The sequence below is a fragment of the Pleurodeles waltl genome, chromosome 3_1 (genome assembly GCF_031143425.1).
Source record: "Pleurodeles waltl isolate 20211129_DDA chromosome 3_1, aPleWal1.hap1.20221129, whole genome shotgun sequence".
In the NCBI taxonomy this organism is placed as follows: domain Eukaryota; kingdom Metazoa; phylum Chordata; class Amphibia; order Caudata; family Salamandridae; genus Pleurodeles; species Pleurodeles waltl.
Genome location: NC_090440.1, coordinates 1010664632 through 1010685067, shown reverse-complemented (window position 1 = coordinate 1010685067; position 20436 = coordinate 1010664632). Strand labels below are relative to the sequence as shown.

General features: G+C 47.3%; 1 protein-coding gene across 13 annotated transcripts in view; it reads left to right on the top strand.

Annotated features, from left to right (window-relative positions):
• SLC4A10 (solute carrier family 4 member 10) overlaps positions 1 to 20436 on the top strand; it is a 1044586-nt gene that overhangs the window by 485308 nt on the left and 538842 nt on the right. The window lies entirely within an intron of this gene.

The following is a 20436-nucleotide window of genomic DNA, read 5'->3' as shown; positions in this document are numbered from 1 at the left end:
GCTCTGCACCAAGCAGTAGGTGACAGGTGGGGGATCCTCTTTTAGGGCGATCACAGGGTACATTTTTAATCTTACAAACCCACATGACATTCATATCATCTTAGTTTTGAGATTACTCCCCTGCTCCTCACTTATTGACGTGTATTCTGTAGAGCTAATCTGACAGATGGAGAGTTCGAAGTGAGCAAGTCAGTTTGGCTGGCCTCAGCCGGCCGGCCAAACTGACATGCGCACTTAGGAGCGCACCTAAACTCCTCCTCCACTTGTTGACGTGGAAGATCCTGGTTCTGCCCCACCCTAGGAAAGCAGAAAAATAAAGGGATAATAAACTACTTTTATTATCCCTTTATTTTTCTGCTTTCAGCAGCGGGCAATGCTCCTCTGCCATAGCGGAGGGGCCTTCTCTGATTATGAATGTGACAGTGTTCTGCTGCTCCAGCCGCCTCTCATCTTCTTCCTCCCTTCCCACCTAATCCTGACTCTTCTCTCATGATGTTGCCAGCATGGGAGAAGTGTTGGTATTGGCCTGGGAAGGTAGAAATGCCACTCAGGGAGAGAGTGGGACACTGACTTGGTCTCTACCCCGCTGTGCAAAACAGCCAGATGGAGAGTTCAAAGTGAGCAAGTCGGTTGGGCCGGCATCAGCCAGCCAGACAAACTGACATACGCACTTAGGAGTGCACCTACACTCCTCCTCCACTTGTTGACGTGGAGGATGCTGGCTCTGCCCCACCCTAGGAAAGTAGAAAAATAAAGGGATAATAAACTACTTTTATTATCTCTTTATTTTTCTGCTTTCAGCAGCGGGCAATGCTCCTCTGCCATAGCGGAGGGGCCTTCTCTGATTATGAATGTGACTGATAAGCCAGCAGGTAAGCTTCAATTACTGCAAGATATTGTGAAAATCTATATGCATCCCTTTGAAATGCTAATGCCAATTAATATCACTGTGTAGGTATAAGAAGTGACTTAAATAAGATGAAAGTATGGTATACTAAGGGACAAGTGGTGTTTAAGTACGTTGAGTACTTACATCAAGAAGTTAACCGTTAAAAATCAAAGTTTCTCAATTACTTTGAAATTATGGCAATGCACTGCCAGCCTTTCAGAACAGGAAACCATGTATATAGGATATATGGTCTTGTTTAGCCATTACTTTCACTGTTAAGAAGGAAGTTCAGTCAGGAATTTGTTACTATTCAGTAAGTAAAACCAGACCTTGTACACAACTGTAATGAGGCGGGTCTGTAAAAACAGGAAAAGGAGAACTTAGCTTGGTATAAACAACCACATTTATGTTATTCACTGATCTAAAATAGGCCCATGTTATTTTTTTATTTTATGGTTATTTCACTCAGCCTAATCATTTTCACAGATGCTGTATACCAATGAAGGGGTTGACAAAGGTCTGTGGAGGTGAAGAAACTACTAACTTCATTTATCTCTGCATCATTGAGCTGGTAATTTTATCTCACATCAAATGTGTTATTTCCTTGGGACTGAAATATTCTTGGAGCTGCCAGCCTACAAGCATGCTGCATATGATTCTCCTTATGGAGGAAAGGGTACAGTTAACAAAGGTTAACATATCGATGAGAGATTCAACTGGTATTTAACAACTCTTTAGTTTCTGTAAGTGCTGACAAAATGAATTATTTGTACACAGTTTCCAACTGTCAAAAAGAGTGGGCAGTTGTTGGGAGAGGAACGTCAACCATGATCTTATGAGCATGCACCCCTGTCCAGGAGTTTCTACCTATTTTTTGATTTTCTGGCCTCAGCATACATGACCATCATTTGTGCATACTGAGAGTGCTGGCCTCTAAGATCTATCAAGGGACACCGTGTGTGCCTTCCTTATTAAGAGGGACTACTATTCTCTTGGCTATCATGAGCAGGGCAGTGGTGACAGCATGTAGTTTAAAGCTTGTTGCAGAGCAGGCTTTTTTCTATTCTTTCTGTTGTCTCCACTAGGTGAGCATCCAACCAGCCTAATTTCTCTCTGAGGTTCAACATGTGTCTACATGGTCACCTGCTGCTTCTTGTGTTGCAGGATATTGTATGCACGCGTCACAGGTAGATGTTAGTTTGGGTCAGAGCAGTACGTCCACTGTTGGACTGTTATTCAGTGGAACTCATCTTGGACCACCACAGTGACCATGCTCCACAAAATGGAGGTTAGAGGTAGTGTGCCAGAGTAGAACTGTGCATTGCTAGCATTGTTGATGTTTTTGTGTAGCAAAAACTCGAAACTGTGAGAGGATAGAGAAATGGTATGTGTGCAAAAAGTCCCTTTTCTCTCTCATGCCTTATTTGGTACATCCTGAAGCTATTAGATTAGGTAGAGTGTGTGGGAGTCTAGAGACAATGGTCTCCCCAGAACTGCAGATTTAGCCTTTCTCAGAGCCTTGTGCCACTGCTCTCTCAAAAGTGCTGCTACCCAAAAAGTTGATAGTATCAGGTGTGAAGCTGTCTTTCTATATATATGTATATATTATAAAGGTAAATGGAGGTCAGTATACATTGATACGTAGAGATTTATTCCAGCTTTATATATATCTATCTATCCATCCATCTGTCTATTTGCATATATTCTGAAGATAAATGTACCTGGGGTTAAATATAGCAAACATATTCATGTGCCATACCGATTGCTGGAGTTATGCCAGCAGGAGTATGCATAGAAGGTGAAGCTTGGAGCAGCAGCCTGACAAAGCTGCAGCTGAGAGAAGCAGACTAGCCTACTGAAAGAACTGCCAGCTCAGACCAAGAGTGTGGCAGCTAATGCATAGAGCTGTGATGAACTCTGTGCAGCTGCAGTTTTTGTCCCTGAGGGCTCTCAATGGGTCTTGACACATTTCCTTGCCTTGTTCCTGGTATGGGAGGAGTGGTGGCTAGCAGGGACCAGTGGCAAGACATAGCAGAAGACAACCCTTGCCTGACTGAAATGATTGAAGATAGTATTACTGTGTCTCCTGCTCAAGTGGTGCTGCAGGAGAAAAAGTTCAACCACTTCCTATGCAGCTGAGAACTGATCTAAAGTGTGCTCAAGGTCACATAGAGCCTAAAAGATAGAAGGAACTGTGGCTTCTGCAGTTGTTGCTATAACCTGACTGTGCTGAAATTGGTCTGTGCACCCTGTCATCCCGTGCCGGGATCATGGAGTTCTGGCTCCTGGAACTGCCTCTCACTTGAACTCCCATGAACTTGACTCAAGATCTGTGAGTGAGTGGGGATTTTGCTTTGGGCCTTAACCTCATTGTGAACTGTGATCATTTCCAGTTCTACTATTATGAGGCAGGTGTACCTTCAGAAGTGGATCCAAAAAGATGTCTTAAAATCAACCTGGCCCGCTAAGGGTTCCACCAAGGGTTAGCGCTATGGAAACATTTTGCATTGATAACAAAGGAGCTAGAGGGAGGCAAGACAATTATTACTCATGGTACAATGTGAGTCTATGCTCTAAATAATTCCCTCCATGCCTGTCTACTAGACGTGCTAAGTGAAACATCTAAACCAACATGCATTAATGCTGATAATCTGTATTCCTGTCTGCAGCTTCAAAAAAATGGTGATAAATACCTCTTAAGAGTAACTGAAAGCTGGTTTAACTTCAAAGTGAATGGGTCAACAAAGGAGGAGAATAAAAGAGAAACTAGAGAGGAAAAGAAACCAAGGGGAATCTTCTATTGGAAGAAAGTTGAGTAGGTAGGAATTAGAACAAGGACAGTGCAAGATTTTAAATGCATAGTTAGTCAAGGCAGAAAAGCAGAGGCAACAAGAGCTATCTTAGCAAGTTAAATGTTGTGCTGAGGAAGTTGCTGATCCACATGCCTTCTTATGCTACTAACTAACTAACATGGGTGTTTGTAAAGCACTCACCCCAAAGTAGGAATCTCACCACACTATGGCCCTCATTACAACCCTGGCGGTAAATTCCGTTTACCGCCGTGCAGAAGACCGCCAACATACTGCTGCAGCCGTGGAGTTCTGCTCCAGGTATTACGACCCACAGCTCGGAATCCGCCACAATACAGACACCCACACAAGTCCGCCACACCAAAGGTCAGTGATAAACTGGCGATACCAAAACCGACACCGTCACGCCAACAAGAATACGTCCACACTATCATGACCCACGAATCAACACAGCGGACTTTCAACTGCGGTAAACCATTAGCGGTACACACCGCTGCGCTCAAAATACACACACATATACAAAACAAAACCACATTGGACAATTTGAAATACACATACCTGATACACATACACACACCACACCCACACACCCACAACACTGTAAAACACACACCCACATTACCCACAAACCCTTACTACCAGAAAATTAAAGCAGGCCAGAGAGATACACTACCTTAAAAACAGCAGCATCCACAGACACACAACCCCATCACTTACACAACATCCACGCACCTCAAACAACACACCAATACATCCCCTCACACATCACAACAGACACCATCTCACACATCACCCACACCACATCATGGCACCTCAACGACACCCCAGGTTCTCTGAGGAGGAGCTCAGGGTCATGGTGGAGGAAATCGTCCAGGTAGAGCCACAGCTACTCAGATCACAGGTGCAGCAGACATTCATTGCAAGGAAGATGGAGCTATGGCGGAGAATTGTCAACAGGGTCAACGCAGTGGGACAGCATCCAAGAACACGGGATGACATCAGGAAGAGGTGGAACGACCTACAGGGGAAGGTGCGTTCCGTGGTCTCCACACACCAGATTGCAGTACAGAGGACTGGAGGTGGACCCCCACCTCCTCCCCTACAACTAACAACATGGGAGGAGCAAGTCTTGGCAATTCTGCATCCCGAGGGCCTCACAAGAGTAGCAGGAGGACTGGACTCTGGTAAGGCAAACCTTTACTACTATATCCCCCACCCTACCTGCATGCATCACATACCCCACCCTTACCCTCACACCCATCACTCCAACAACCCATAGATACCCCACCAGCACAACCCACACATCCCAAAAACAAGCCCTGCATGTAACACCAATGCATGGACCCCCATCACCAAAGCATGTCCAGTACAGATACCCACACAGACCCCAAAGCAACTATCACACAAGGACCAAGCTAAGAACGCAAGCACTGGAGTAGAGGGTCACCACCCATTGCTCACAATGGCACACACAGGTACAATAATTATGCTTTTACACCCCAACAGGACCCCTACCCAACGTCACCGGACAGGAGGTGCCAGACATATCCAGTCCCCCCACAGAAGAGACCCACAGTGATGACAGCAGCTCTGCACGCCTGGATCAAGATGACCAGCCCGGCCCATCAGGGAACCTTGGGACAGTCGGTTCCCCTGACACAGTCACAAGCCACCACAGAGCCTCCCCCCTCAGGAAACACCAGCACAGCACCCACCCAGCGGGCCCATCCCTCCGTCCCCAGGACACGTCAATCAGCAGTGTGCCCACAACTACAGGGAACCCAGGCAACCCCACCAACATAAGAAAATCAGGGACCTGGGGGCAGTGACAGTGGGCACATGGTTCAAGGGACAGAGGCACAGGACAACAGGGAAGCTGGGAGGACTGCTGTGCGACAGGGGGAGGACAGGCCCAGGGAACCCGCTCTCCACAAGGCACTCTCCAACATCATGGGAGCTTACCATAATTCCCAGGAGACGATGGCAATGGTACTTGCCAAGTTTCAGGAGACCCAGCGGCTGCAGGAGGAACACTACCATGGGATCAGGGAGGACTTGAAGCCCATTCACACCACCCTGGTCACCATTGCAGGGGTGCTGCAAGACCTTGTCAACACCAGGAGGGACACAGTGGCACAACAAGGAGCCCCTGACACTAGTCTGGACAATGAACAGTTATCCACCTCCACCGGCGCAAGTGGACAGGAGGCACCGCCACAGGAACACGACACCAGCATCCCACCCCCTGCAGATGGAGAACCACCCGCAAACGGTCCCTAGAATCCAGGAACAAGACAGAGAAGAGGAAATGAGACCCCCCTCAATGTCACCCTTCTGTCCCACTATGTCACCCTGTCCATCCTTAAACTGCCATTCCTCCACTTCCTATGCCCCTTTGGACAATGCACCTGTGAAACAAATAGACTGGACTCTGCCATGGACATTCCTCCACCATCACCCCAGCCCATTTTACAACCCCCTCCACTTATTTGCACAGAAATAAACACACTTCAATCACAAAACAATCTGGAGTCAGTCTGTGCTTTCACAAATGTGTAATTGCAATAACCATGGAATATAGCAATGTCAATTTACTTGTGCACATACCAATGTAACACAGCTGTAGGCCAGGAGGAAACATAGCAGAGGGCACAAAGTGGGATCCAAATCTGTGAAATGGAAAGCCAAAGTGACAAGTCAGGGTCCACACACTGATTGAAAATGACAGACTTATGCTAGCTCCAACAATTGTATGAGATGTGGGAGGCAGTGACATCTTACCTGTGTCTCACTGGAAGTATCGCATGATCACGTTGTTTCGGTTGTCGATATCCTCTTCTGCCTCCTCTTCTTCACTGTACACAGGCTCCACAGCTGCCACAAGACCACCATCTGGCCCATCCTCCTGCAGAAAAGGCACCTGTCGTCGCAAAGCCAGGTTGTGCAGCATACAGCAGGCCACGATGATTGGCACACCTTCTATGGTGAGTAGTAGAGGGAACCACCCGTCAGATCGAGGCACCGGAATCTGGCCTTCAGGAGGCGAAGGTGCGTTTGATCAACCTCCTAGTTCACCCATGTGCCTCATTGTAGCGTTCCTCTGCCCTTGTCTTGGGATTCCTCATTGGGGTCCGTAGCCATGACAGGTTGGGGTAACCAGAGTCACCTGCAAATATCGAGAGACAACTGTTAGACACACACTAACCCTTAGGGACAACCCCATACCCAGACACATAATCACACTGTATTGGGTCCTTGTCCTCACCTATTAGCCACACACGGTGCCTCTGGAGTGGCCTCATCAAATAAGGGATGCTGCTATTCCTCAAAATGTAAGCGTCATGCACTGGGCCAGGAAACTTGGCATTCACATCGGAGATGTACTGGTCTGCCAAACACACCATCTGCACATCCATCGAATGGTAGCTCTTCTGGTTTCTGTACACCTGTTTACTCCTGCGTGGGGGTACTAATGCCACATGTGTCCCACCAATGGCACCAGTGATGTTGGGGATATGTCTTAGGGCATAGAAGTCACCTTTCACTGTGGGCAAATCCTCCACCAGAGGGAACACGATGTAGCTGCGCATGTGTTTCAGCAGGGCAGACAACACTCTGGATAACACATTAAGGAACATTGGCGGGGACATCCCTAATGCAACAGCAACTGTTGTTTGAAAGGAACCACATGCCAGGAAATGGAGTACTGACAGGACCTGCACTAGAGGGGGTATCCCTGTGGGATGGTGGATAGCTGACATCAGGTCTGGCTCCAATTGGGCACACAGTTCCTGGATTGTTCCACGATCAAGTCTGTATGTGACTATGATGTATTTCTCTTCCATTGTCGACAGGTCCACCAGGGGTCTGTACACCGGAGGATGCCGCCATCTCATCACCTGCTCCAGCAGACGTGCCCTATGGAGGAGAACAGCGAGCAGAGAGTCAGCCAACACTGAGGTATCACAATTTGTTATTTGCTGAAAATGTATTAATCCGCAATGTGCCTGTAACTGTGTGTATTCCAGGCCTAGATAGGCAGTTATTATTAATGCCATGTGGCCCCCTGAAATGGCGGCTGCCTGACCTGTAAGGTGGGACAAGGGGATATGAGGTAACTGCGCTGGCGTTGTACACCGTCGCGGTAGGCGGTCGAAGACCGCAGCGCAATTCAGCATTGGTTAACATTGGGCCCTATGGGTCCCGGGAGCCAATGACGATGTACACCGGTGGTGCCGGTACGCACCGCCGCGGCCGTGACCGCCATTTTCTGTCTGTTCAATCACTTGATACCTGACATTCAACAGGAGAGGACCTACACTGCAAGTGTTGCTGTGACCTCAGTCTGAAAGCGACGATGGCTCGAGTGTCTGGGGAAAGGGCCCCTGCCTTCACTTCGGAGGAGTTGGAGAAACTAGTGGATCGGGTCCTCTCCCAGTACACGCAGCTGTACAGTCCTCCAGACAAACAGGTGAGTACACTGTGAGCATGCTGAATGGGCAATGCCTGCCTTGAGTGGTGTGGCTGGAAGAAACATGGGGGGAGCTGAGGCCTACATGTGCGGATGCTGAGAGTATGTGCGTCATGGCATGGGTGGGAACTGGTGAGGTATGAGTTTGACAGTCCGGCCGGGTGAGTAATGTCCTTTCCCCCTGTAACATTCCTCTAGGTTAGCGCCCACCAGAAGAAGGCTATTTGGCGTGCCATGTCCAAGGACATCCGGACCCTGGGGGTCTACCACAGACGGAGCACCCACTGCCGTAAAAGATGGGAGGACCTGCGCCGCTGGAGCAAGAAAATGGTGGAGGCCCAGCTGGGGATGGCCTCCCAACGTGGAAGGGGTGCCTGTTGCACCATGACTACCCTGATGTTCCAGATCCTGGCGGTGGCCTATCCGGAGTTGGATTGGCGCTTGAGGGCATCACAGCAGCCACAAGGGGGTGAGTACACTCTCATTCAGCTGACTCAGCGCGCACTACGAGGTGTCTGGGTGGGGAAGGTGGGCAGTGGATTCCCCTAGGCCAGGGCGATCTTGGTAGGCAAGGTCCCTTGTGAGGCAGGCTATGTGGCACCCCAACCCCACTAGTGGTAAGAGCCAGCTACACCTAGTCAGGCTCCTGTGACTTCCAGGTGTGCAGCAATTGGGCTTAGGCCTCGTACCCCATGGACATGTGAAAGATCTAGGAACTGTAAGTGCATGGCGTAGTGCAGAGGACTGCTCACTGTTGGGTCCGCCAAAGTAGTGGTGTTGCATGCACTGAACATGTCTCTGTCTCCCCCCCCTTTTTGTGGTCTCCCTGTTCTTGTGTGCAATAGTATCATCAGGTGGAGAAGCATTGGCACCGGAGCAGGAGGGAGCTGCATCCCACTTGGCCCTGCAGGGTGAAGCAACGGAGTCTGAAACCACCAGTGGGACGGAGGGCAAGGGGAGCTCCACGACGGGGACAGGAGCAGAGACCAGCAACAGCGACTCCTCCTCTGATGGGAGCTCCCTTGCAGTGGTGGGCACCTCTGTGCCCACTGCATCAATAGGTACAGCCGCCACCCCCTACCAGCACCGCCCTCCCAGCAGCCCCTCAGCGTGTTTCCCGTGGCCGCTCACCTAGGAGGGTGGGCATCTCCTCTGCCCCAGGCACCTCAGGCCCTGCCCCAGTCAGCCCTGCTGCCCTCAGTGAGGAGGCTATTGACCTCCTGAGATCCCTCAATGTTGGGCAGTCTACCATTGTGAATGCCATCCAGGGTGTTGAGAGGCGTTTGCAGCAAACAAATGCATACCTGGAGGGCATTAATTCTGGGCAGGCAGCCCAACAGAGAGCATTTTAGGCTCTGGCCTCAGCACTGATGGCAGCCATTGTCCCTGTGTCCAGCCTCCCCCTTCCAACCTCCTCCACCCAGACCCAATCCCCTGTACCTCAGCCCATCCCAAGCTCACCATCAGACCAGCATGCACACACATCAACACACAAGAGTGGCTCAGGCAAACATAAGCACCACACATCCCACAGGCACTCACACAAGCACCATACCCATGCACACATACCAACATCCACTTCCTCCACTGTGTCCCCCTCCTCCAAGTCTCCCTCCTTCCTCCCAGTCTCGTCTCCAGTCACACCTGCATGCACTACATCCTCAGCCACTACCTCCATCACCAGCACGCCCATCACCACACACCGCTCATTTGCAGTCACCACCCCCACTACCATTCACACATCCCCAGTGTCCTCTCCCAGTGTGTCAGTGAGCCCTCATCCCAAAGTACACAAATGCAGGCACACACCCACAGCCATCCACCTCACAACAGCCTCCAGCCCATGCACCTTCACCCAAATTCAGGAGACGTACACCTCCTACAACCACTACCTCTTCCTCCACTCCCAAACCCCCTCCATCTTCCCGTCCCAGTGTGTCTAAAAATCTTTTCCTGGCTAACACTGACCTCTTCCCTACACCTCCCGCCCGTTCTTCACCTAGGGCCAGGCTTTCCAGGTCCCAGCCCAGCACCTCAGCCACCACATCCCCAGGCACAGTGGTGCCAGCAACTGCAGGGTCATGGAGTGCGCCACCCATCAGGGCTGCCAGTGTGCCACGAAGCGAGGGCAAGGACATTCCGCCACCTGCCAAGGTGAAAAAGGTGCCCACATCCCAGAGGGAGAAGCCAAAACTACCAGCCACCAAGGGCTCAGCGAAAATGAAAGGGGATAGTGGCAAGACAACTGTGCCACCATCAAAGGTGGGGAAGGGCCAAAAACAGAAGGGTAGGTCAGGAGAGGGCATGGTGGCACCGACTGAGGGACCATGTCACACCTTCTGTCCACGTCCACGCCAACCTGTACGGCGGCGAATACTGCCACCTGCACCGCCACCTGCACTGCCACCGGCACGTCTACAGCAGCTGCGACAGTCCCCAGCCTCTTCCCCGGTGGGCAGCCGTCCAAGGCTGCAGGAGACATCCTGCTTTCTCCCTCAGCAGGTGCTGACCCATGCACAGTCGGCAGCCCCGCCGCCAGCACCACTGCCACAGACACCGCCGCAAGCACCGCCAGAGGCCCCGCGACGTCCTCGTACAGTGGCACCACCGCTGACATGCCTACCATCCCCAGTGGTCAGTCGTCCGAGGCTGGAGGAGAGTTCCAGGACCCTGGGCAGCTTCCATGAAGCATTACTGTCATCACTGTTTGCACCTGCGTGGGGTATGTCGTTGCCTCCATGGTTTATCAAGCTACCTGTACCTCGACAATGTCATGCCACGCACACCCAGGTGAGTGAATTGTACCGGCCACACTGCACGTGAAGCACTCTGGGCACCATGCCCCCTCCAGAACCAGTGGAGAAATACATCCACTACCTGAGTCCTTGGCAGGATGAAGCACTCTGGGCACCATGCCCCCTCCAGAACCAGTGGAGAAATACATCCACTACCTGAGTCCTTGGCAGGATGAAGCACTCTGGGCACCATGCCCCCTCCAGAACCAGTGGAGTATCACATCCACTACCTGAGTCTTTGGCAGGATGAAGCACTCTGGGCACCATGGCTACTCCAGAACCAGTGGAGAAATGCATCCACTACCTGAGTCCTTGGCAAGATGAAGCGCTCTGAGAACCATGCCCCCTCCAGAACCAGTAGAGAAATAAATCCACTACTGAGTCCTTGGCAGGATGAAGCACTCTGGGCACCATGTCCCCTCCAGAACCAGTGGAGACTGTTATCCACTTGAGAGACTGTGGCTTTGCACTCCCCAGTATAATGCAGTGGGCAAACCATCCACTTGAGAGACTTGAGAGACTGTGGCTTTGCACTCCCCAGAATAATGCAGTGGGCAACCCACCCACTGGAGAGACTTGAGAGACTGTGGCTTTGCACTCCCCAGGATAATGCAGTGGGCAACCCACTCATTGGAGAGACTTGAGAGACTGTGGCTTTGCACTCCCCAGGATAAAGCAGTGGGTAACCCACCCACTGGAGAGACTTGAGAGATTGTGGCTTTGCTCTCCCCAGGATACAGCAATGGGCATGGAGCCCCCTCATGCAGCACTGGCGTTGTGCGTTCATATGGCTGAGGTGCCCCCCTCCCCGTGAGGTGCCTGTTTCATTTCGATCTGATGCCCCTGCAGTGTTCTCTCCATTTCCAGTCAGGTATCTAGTGTGGGCTTCGCCCATGCATTTGGGGCCCAGCAGTCCACGGACAATGATTGGTGCACTATCCAGACTTGTGTAGTTGGTGTACACAGTTGTATAAACTGTATTTTGAACTTTGATAATGAAATTTCACATGACTACATTCTTTCAAATCATTTCCTTTTGTCCTTGCGTTCTTCCGGGGTGGGGGGAGTGTATATGTAATGTTGCTGCATGTATTTGTGTGTATGGTGTTGTGGGTGAGGGTGGGGTGGGGGTGTTGCGTGTGTGTGTCACTTTATTTTCCCTCCCCCCTCCCCTGTGTTGTAGGAGCAGTACTCACCGTGGTCGTCACCTCCGTCTTTGGTGCTCCTGATAGAAGAGAAGGAAGACCAGCATCGGCTGTATCTGCAATTCGGGCTCCATGGCATCCTGGTTACTCATGGGGTGTGGAGAGGTGAGTGTTTTCCCTTCTGTGTACTGTTTCCGCCGTGTTTTTGTTCGCGTTGGTTCAGCCCCGGAAAAAGTGGCGAATAGTGTTTGTTGCGACTGCTGTGGCGGTCGGAGTGTTAAAGTGGCTGTCTGCTGGCGGTTTCCGCCATGGTCGTGATTCCATTTTCTTTCCGCCGGACTGTTTACGGTATTACCGCCGCTTTAACACCAACCGCCAGGGTTGTAATGAGGGCCTATGTGCCATTTTATAGGCCTTTTTCCTGATTGCTAATTAGTGTCTAATGCAGTGACGGGGTGTGTGAGAAAAATGGTGGTGCCCCATCAGTGTGACCTGACCTACAAAGGCAAAGCTTTATTTCAAACAACTTCCAGCTTCTCTAATTGTGTTTGGGTTATCTGAAGACCCTTGTTGCATGGATTGCTGCTCCACAGTCTCTATGAGGCTATTGAAATGGTGACAGTCTGCTGAAGATAACACTTCCCCTGTGACTAGGTTATACACACTTGGGAAGCTTGGTAGTAAGATAAGTGTATCAGCTCTCAATCCTAACAGACCACTACTCTGCGGAGCACCTAGAGGAAGATTGGGCTAGAAAAGTGGTGACTTGAATGGGAAAACGGAGACCTCATGATTGAAATCGCGCTGCAGTTCTCAAGGTAAAACATTATCCTAATTCTAAGAAAGCCACTAAGTCAGGACATATTTACTGAAGACTGTCATACTGGTCCCAGAAACAGGAAGTTGTTTATTCTTCATACTTTAAGCCTGCACCTTTGCAGGTTTCCAAGCTCACTATTAAAGAATTGTTTTACCTGTGAAAACGAAAACACATAAATAGACTCTGTCCCATGTCCACATTTTCATACCATATTATGAAGTTGTTGCAATAAAGTGCTTTGGCTTTCTATTTGTCAAAACACTTATTGCATTCCTTTATTGACTGGTATTATGTTGATTTTGTTGAACATGTTCTAGACTGGTCACTTTGCTTCCCTAAGAGTCAAACACCAAAGGTAAATACTAGCGTTGAAAGTAGGCCAGGTCCTTGGACATCAGTAGTAAAAGACTCAACTTCACAGCTGATGTCCAGTAACCCACTTTGGGGTGGGACTCCAGAACTGGCTATGAAACAGCTGTTTTTGTGTAAGTATGTTATGGAGGCATATCTTTGCCTGTTGCCCTTTTCAGTCCTGTAACTAATCTGACAGAATGAGTATACTATAATCTTTACTAGTATTATGTTATGGTAAAAATGACTAATATTTATTTTCCTACGTAAATCATCCTGGGATCCAGTTGGACTTTGAGGCATTACATGTATATTCTATGACATATTATTAAGCAAGTCAGTGGAGAGAAAAGCATCATATAGATAAAGTAATTAATAGGGAAAGCTCTCACATTGAATGTGTTATAGGGTGCTTCATGGCGCCTAGAAATCAGGACTTGAGTCAAGGTGGGAGGATAGGCACTTGACATACAATGGTCACCTAGTAAACATTCAAATGGTTTTTGCATTTGGACTTTATTACAGACAGGCCACTTGCCTGAAATTTGAAAGGTAATGTATATGAATATATGAAGATTCTTAAAATATGGGACTAATCACTTTGTTTTTCCAGACCAAAATGGTGAGTCCTGGGGAATCGGAGTGGGGAGAGTAATACATTTGATATCACTGTATGTCGATGACATTGTCCTATATGAAAGAAACCTTGGTCATAACCCAGGCACTGCTGCACAAATATTTCATGAATTTGTACCATTGTCAGGGCTGGTCATCAATTATGACAAATCCGTAGCATTCTCCTTCCGTGAAGCGGATATAGGAGACACAGTGGACTTAGGTGATAAGCAGCTACGAGTAGCCACATATACCTTTCGATACCTAGGTATACAGATTTACCGAACCCCACTAGACTTGCTAGAAGGCAATTTATGGAGAGCGATGACCGCACTCAAGCCACAGATTCAGTTCTGGATAACATTACCAATATCCATCGCAGGTCGACTAGCACTGTTCAAAATGGTGATGCTACCCCGTGTCCTATATTAATTTATGAATCTACCAGTGAAAGTGCCTGATATCTATTTTAAAGCATTCCACTCTATGCTGCTTGAACTTATTTGAGGGGGAGGAAGGAGCCGAATCAGTTTGGCAAAACTACAAATGCCGGTGGACCGGGGAGGCATGGGCGCACCTGATTTTAAGGCCTACTGTGTGGCGAGCCAACTACAGTGGCTTGCATACTGGCTAGCCGGACGACTTCACTCAGGCAATGTTCGATAAGGGACGTCTCCACTCCCTGATCTGTCCTGGGTTCCCCACCCCAGAGAACATACCACTTCTGCTACGAGTGGCTTTGCAATATTGGAAACTTGCGTTAAAATATACAGCTAGTACATTTCCCTATACCCCTAATATCCCGCTGCTGGGACTCCCTGTTGGTACCGGAACATTATCCCAAAGCCGAATACTCAAATGGACCCATGTAGGAGTAGACACGATTGGGATGCTATTAAAAAATCATCACTTACTTACGCATACGGATTTTGCACATGAACACGACCTACCAACCTCGCTATTCTTGCTACATGCAAATATAATACATTACGTAAAAAGCCACTGGGCCCCAGACGGCATAGAACCCCCTACGCATGACCTCACACATATTGTGTATACCATAGGACACAGGAAACACTTAATAAAATGGCTATATCGGGGACTTTAAACACATTTACTACAACCCCTGACAGCGCTGAAAATTAAATGGGAGACGGACAGGGGTAGAGAACTATCGGACAAAGAGTGGTCTTCCATCCTAGAATACCCTAGCCAGGTGTCCCCTAACACTAGATTTAAGTTTATACAATATGCTATATTGCATAGAACATACCTCACACCACATAAACTACACATATTATACCCCACCTTATCATCAACATGTCCCAGGTGTAGGATGGAGGAGGCAGAACTGCTACACATGCTTTGGAACTGTCATATATCTCCCAGTAATGGCACAGAGAGGGTACTGTTTTGGAAAAGGTGACAGGGAGCAATGTGTGGCGGTCGGCAGTGGTATGTCTACTTGGGCTGTTACCTCACACAAAAAAAGGAAGAGTGCTCTCTCGGTTAGCAGACTTGGCACTTTTATTGGCAAAACACCTATTGACTAGGCACTGGAAGGCCACATTGGCACCCTCTGTAGCGCAATGGGGTATGGAAGTGCTGGAATGGGGAAGAGCTGAGAGTGCAGCCATAAGAAGAGAGCAGAGTAGAGAACTGAGAAGGTTACCAATGGCTCTAAACTGGGATGACATGCTAGATGATTTTAAAGCGACATGTGAGGAAGAAGGGGCCCAGTTACACATGTAGTATTGTCCATGCTAAGCTACTGTGTGGGATAAGGCCCATCTGCCGCTGCTGATAATTTGCTAATAGCAAAATTGTGCCATTATAAGAATGCCACCAGGCGCAGATGTTCTATGAGGTCACCCCGTGCTATAACTGAATAATGGACATGCGATAGCGACAAATGACTAAAATGATAACAGGCTTTTGCTCAGTTTCCCCCATGAGAGAAATATGTCACAACAGAAGGTAGATGGAAGGGAGAAATGTTTAATGTTACACGTTTCAAATTATTAAATAGAACACAAATTCATTTGATATGACATACTACGACGAATAAGTACTATATACCTAAATGGTAGTAAGCAATAAACACTGACATAACACTTAGAAACAAGTTTGTATACTAAACTGCATAATGTTATTCTGAGATATCATGATAAAATTGTTATGTATTATGTACTATATGCCATGTCATTCTAAATGATATTGTATAAGCCACTGTATGACTTATACTAAAATCAATAAAAATTTGTTTAAAAAACAAAAATGAGTCTGGTGCAGCCAGGCCTCCGTTCATCCTAGGCCAGTCTTAATGTTTCTGTGACAATGTAGGTTGGTTGTAGCTCCATATACAATTTCAGATTATACCCTGAACCCATTTAAACAATATAATGAACGGAAACAGGGAAAGAGAAAATAAAGAGAACGAGAAAGAAAAAGAGAACGAGAAAGAAAGAGAAATAGAGCTAGAGAGAATGTGGAAGAGAATGAGCAGAAGCATTATTTTCTCCCAACCTGCTCCACAAAGGTAAGTCCTCATTACGAGTAGAACAGTGTTTAGAGTGATGATTAGCAGTTTCGATAAAAACCAACACCAATGTGTTTAGAGTTACTGGATATAGTAATTACATCTATAACAAGTTTGGTCTCAAAATGGGGCATGACATGGATTACATTACTTATGGTAACAATACCATCCAGTACCAGTCCAGTAATCCTAAATTTACTGGCATTTTTCCCTTTTACATTTCTGCAGGTTTGACCTGCTGAAATGCAATGAGGGATGTCATTTGTATCACAGCTGATAATTACAGGCAACACTTATTAATTACGATCCCCGAATAACCAGGTGTGTGTGCAGGGATTGCCATGTACTGGGCCACTCGTAATGATGGCTAAATTGCTTGAAGATTTTTGTGCCTAACAAGAATGAATTTTATGGCAAGACCGGAGGCTCCTATTATGCATTTCTTTTCTTGCTTTAATTAAACAGCAGCAAGTGAAGAAAAAACTACAAATCCCAAAAGCAAAGAGAAAACGAGCCAATGGGAAACAAGGTGTAGTACATTCATAACAACCAATCAGAACGGATGTATACTATTATTACATAACTTGACTGCGAAAATCCCTCTTTTCTTGCTGCTCGCAGCCAAGTAAAGTACCTTGATTTTATTCTATTGTTAATATTCGCGTGTAGTGTCAGTATTTTCTTAAATACTTTATCGCGCTACTGCGCTGCATATCTAATACCTTATTGTTTCCACGTCTGGTGCAGTCGGCAAGTTGCCGCACATGTGTTTTTATTGTTTCCCCCTCCGCGCGCATTGCCTCAAGCACACTTCATGCCACGAACGGTTTCAACCGTTCCTCAGGCGACGGGCTGCCTTTTCAGCCCGCGCTTCAGGAATGACTGTTTACCATTCCAGTCACGCTGTTTCCACTACTGGAGATGCTCCGGTTGCCGCGTTGTTTCTCTGCAGCAATTTCAGTCGGAAACAGGACAGTTTGGTACACGCCTTGGGGTGGGGTTTAAAGGGCTTTCCTCAGGGTTAACCCTGTAGTGTCCAGTTTTTTCCCTCAAGTGTCTTTATTCTTATTGAATTAGGCAAAATATGGAATCCAGCAGCTCTACTTCTCTTCAGGTGGACCCTGAAGAAGTATCTGCAATAAAACAGGACATTAACATTTTTATTCATAATTCTGTTCAGCAGGCAGTTAACAGCTCCATGCATAATTTGTCAAAAGTTTTTGAATCTTGAGTTTTAAAGATGTTTAATGTTAAATGTTAATGTTTAATAAGTCTGCGGGGGAATGCAGACAGCGCCTTTCCCCTATGTCACAGTCAAAAAATGCTTAAAAATTGGCGCTAAAGGTTTGTGAGGTTCCCTCACCTATGGCAGAGGACGCGGTTCCTCAAAAGGCTCCAGCTAAGGAGAATAAAAATCAAGACAATTTAAATTCGTCTCAAAAAAGTAAATAAAAAACCAAACACCTTATGTCTCCTTTGATCATTTCTTCAGTTCCAGACACTGACGATGATATGCCTGATGCGGATTCAGATGCTTACGCCTCTGACCAGGATGACTTCCTTTCTTCTCTTATCTAAAAAAAAATCAAATTATCCTCTTTTGAGTCTTCCAATCCCAAACCACTTTTAGATTGCGAGGGTCTACCAATGTATGATCCCTCCTTGATTCTCCATCTCAATTCAACTGAATGGTTTCCAGCCTCTCATTTCAGTGATTATGTGTCTGCCAAACTATACTGTCCTTTGGATAAGCAAACACGAGCCAAGCCAAATGTCCACGTCCTTCTCTTTCCCACAAAGCTACCATTATTCCTTGCATCGACCAACCCATTTTGAAATTTTTCACCAAATTTGTCAAGGACCCTCGAAAAGGAGTCGGCAAAGCCTGGTCCTCTTGCCAGGATAAATTGTTGGATGTCATTAGCCCACTTACTGGAATTTTCGATATGGCTGAGTCGGCCAGAATAGACGGCTCCTTTTTTGATCCATAAGAACTTTCTTTATGGGTTCAGAGGACCGTCTGTCTCCTTGGGAATGCTAATGCCGCTCTTTCACATGAAAGGCGTAAAGGCCTGGTTCTCAAATTGGACCCAAAACTCATTAATCTGGTGACAATTCAACCTCAAATCAAAACTGAGGGTTTACTTTTTGGTGACACCTTTATTAAAGAGCTGGGCAAATATGTAGCCACTTTTACTTCTTTGGACAAGGCTCAACAGTCCTTAAAGAAAATGTTTAACCAACAGGTTTTTGCCAGGGCTGGCAGAGGCAGGAGACGCTTTGCAGGCCATGGATAGTACAATCAACGTTCCCGTGGTGCCTACAACTACTCCTATCAGGAATTTATGCCACAGTTTTATCCACAAAGGGCCAGAGGCTTCCGGTCTAGAGGCTACAGGAATTCCAGGACTCCCAATTAAACAGGTAAATCTATCTTTTGGTTATGTCCCCGTGGGCGGATGTCTTTGTCACTTTTTCCCAAATTGGTTATCCATCACCTCCGATCCTTGGGTTCTAAACACGATTCAAGGTTATATGATAGAATTCTACTCAACCCCGGTTCAGGTGGTTACCCCCTCCTCTGCGTTTTTCTACAGTGATATCTGATCTTATTTCCTCTGAAGTTCATTCCCTCCAATGAAACCAAGCTATAGCAATTACCCATCTAGATTCATCCAGTTTCACCAGCTCCATTTTCTTGGTTCTAAAGAAGAACAAGAAAAAGCGACCGGTAATCAACCTCAAGTTCTTCAATCAGTTTGTCGTTTACCGTCATTTCAAAAGTGAAACAATCCTCCATCTCAGAGACTGGATGGTTCAGTTGGAGTTGGACGCATATCTTGTTGTCCCAATCCACCCAGAACACAGAGAGTTTCTCCAATTCTAGTGGCTCGACCAATTCTTTCACTTTACATCTCTACCTTTCGGTCTCTCATCAGCTCCATGGTGCTTCACCAAGCTCTTGAAACCAGTGGTAGCGTTCCTCAGGGCTCAGGGTGTAAGACTTCTCATTTATCTGGACGATATTCTCATTATGAGCCAATCGCCACAGTCTCTAATAGCCCCACTGAACTTAACTTGTTCTCTTCTCTCAGACTTGGGTTTCATCATCAACAAAGAAAAATCTCTTCTTCTTCCTACCCAAATTTTAGAATTCTTAGATTTCCAAATCAACTCCGTTTCGGTCATTCTTCTTCTTCCTTTGGTGAAGTTAAAATCTATAAAGTCAGAGATTCTTCAGATATTACGCCACTCTTCCATTTCTCTAAGATCTCTCGCCCGTGTTGTTGGTCTTCTTTTCTCTTCCATACAGGCCATATTTCCAGGTCCTTTACATTACCGGGCTCTTCAGAGATTAAAGATTCAACATTTACGCAAAGGTCTTTCGTACGCAGACATTATCCCTCTAGACCACGATTCTCGAACAGAGCTTCAATGGTGGATAGACCATTTAGATGCCTGGAATGGAAGAACTATCTTTGCATCAGCGCCAGATCTTGTATTAGAGTCAGATGCAAGCCAAACATGCTGGGGGGGGGGGGGCGATGTGGTCCAACCTTGACTAGAGGTACATGGTCTTTAGAGAAGTCCAGATTGCATATCAATTGTTTAGAGATGCTTGCAGGCTCCTTTGCAATCAGAAGCAAAGAACAAAGTTTGTTGTGCTATCCTTCTCAGAATGGACAATATTTCTGCAGTCCGTTACATAAATCATCTCAGAGGCACGAGATCCAAACCACTAGCAGAACTAGCAGAAGGCTTTTGGGAATTTCGCCTTTCAAACCAAATTTCAGTTCATGCAGAATATCTTCCAGGAACCCTCAACTCCATCGCCGATTGGCATTCTCGTCATCTCCGCGACTCAAGCGACTGGAAACTCCATCCTTTGATCTTTCAATTACTACAGGACAAATGGAGCCCCTTGATGATCGACTTGTTCGCGTCTCGCCTCAATTCGCAGCTTCCTCAATTCTACAGTTGGCATCCGGATCCCTTGGCCT